At 51.7% G+C, this 1,849-nt stretch overlaps 1 protein-coding gene across 6 annotated transcripts in view; it reads right to left on the bottom strand.

Moving 5' to 3' along the window:
• The window catches only part of ARHGAP6 (Rho GTPase activating protein 6), a 575,699-nt gene that overhangs the window by 44,549 nt on the left and 529,301 nt on the right, over window positions 1-1,849 (bottom strand). The window lies entirely within an intron of this gene.

The following is a 1,849-nucleotide window of genomic DNA, read 5'->3' as shown; positions in this document are numbered from 1 at the left end:
TGGAGACCCAGCCTGAAGGGGAGAGTACCCTCGACTGGCCCAAGCTGGGGCCAGGACTATGGTAGTCAGAAGGGCCGGGGGCCCACTGTGAGGGACGCCCAAGAGCCGGGGGCCTGGGGTCCCGACTGGCCTGGAGGTGGGCCAGGGCAAGAGGCCAAAGGTTCCATGGGAACCACACCCGAGAGGGGAACATGGCTTTGGGGGGGCTAGGTAGCCCGGATGATGGCAGACTGGCCGCCTGAGAGGAGAGGATCATAGAGGGTTCCTGTACGGATGATTCTGGGGCCCAGTGTGGGGCCGGTGACGATGTGAAGACCATGATGCCACCTGTGAGGCTTGGGCTGCAGTATTAGGGGAGGTTGGAGCCGCAGAGTGCCCCCTGGCATTGGGGCATTACAATGGGCAGCCTCCCGCTTAATTAACATCTTAATTGAACTTATTATCATCAAAGGCCTGGCGGGCGAGATAGGCGGGCGGTTGCCCAGAGACAGGTGGGCGGGCCGTGGAGATTGGCCCCGAGATGGCCCCCTGTCACAGATACCGTTGTTTAATCAGCAAAGTGCAAGAAGGTTATTTTGATCACTGCTGCTTTGCTTAGAATTGGTCTGCAATTTTTCAATAAAATTGTTTTTGTTGGAAAATCATGACGTGTCAAAACTGAAACTTCCTGCAGGAAATTATCATTGAATGAAAATTTTGTTGAGAGAGTTTTCTCATTTCCAGGATGGAATTTATTATCCACATGACTGAGAGGCAGACTGAATAATGTAGAATTACCATAGAACTGTGAGTAACCTGGTGATAAATGCATATATCTAGCAGGTGGGAGAGACAAGTGTTCAGAGGATGCCTATTTTTCAATAGTTCATGTCCTGTGTCACAACCAGTGTTCAGATACTAAATTGATTTCGGCAAGGGACAGACATTACACACAAACAGGTTTAAACCTGTAACAGAACAGATGTTCAGTGCACATAAACCAGTTCGAGATAAACCTGGTTGAATGTAGTACCAACTTAACTGATTTGGCTCAAACCAGTTTATGCCATGTCTGTCCCAGACCCCTTGGTGACTTAAGATAAACCAGAAACCCCCAGCATCCTGGTTCTCTGGGCTAAGTAGGGCTCTCTGCTCCACAGCAGGGCTGGCCCCTCCCCTCTGCTCCCTGGCTGGAGCTCCAGCAGAGACTGCAGGCATCTACCTGGCTTCTCCCTGCTAAGCAGGAATTATTTCCCCCTCCTCTCTGCCTTGCATCTCTCAGCATTAGCTAGCAGATTGCATGCTGGCTACAGTCAATGCTGTGGGAGACAAAGGCAGACAGGCGTTTTGGAGCTAATCAACAGGTAGCTGGTAATGTCCTTCCTTGGAAAAGCTGTTTCAGAAGAGCTTGAATTAATGGACAGAGGCTTTGTTTTCTTAATGGGTTGATACACACTGAGTTAGGCATGGTAAACATTCTCTGCTGGGGTGCATAGGGTGGGGGAGGTAGGGGGAACATCAGAGCATCCTGCTGGGCTGGCCATGCCCCCCTCAGCTCAGCCCTGTAGAAGGGAAGGGAGGGCTGCTTTAGCACCCCTTAGCTTCCAGCCTGAGCCACTGCAGGCATTTGACTGACTTTTTAGTCCAGAGGGGATGTCTGTGCAGTTACAAACCAGTTAAGCCTAGCCAGGTTAGATTAACCTGCACAGACTGAAATTCAGAGCAAATCTGGCTATTCTCAGCCAGACTGGCTGACCTGCTCCACCGGGATTTAAACTAAGCCTGTTGGGGGGACGGGGGGACTACCGCCACTGCTGGCCCGCTGAGCAATCCTTGCAAAGCCAGCAGATCACGGCGCTTCAGGGAGCCC

Source organism: Alligator sinensis, unplaced genomic scaffold, assembly GCF_000455745.1.
Source record: "Alligator sinensis unplaced genomic scaffold, ASM45574v1 scaffold312_1, whole genome shotgun sequence".
NCBI classification, from domain to species: Eukaryota; Metazoa; Chordata; order Crocodylia; family Alligatoridae; genus Alligator; species Alligator sinensis.
The sequence above is the reverse complement of the archived record's forward strand: the minus strand, read 5'-3'. Positions and strand labels throughout refer to the sequence as shown.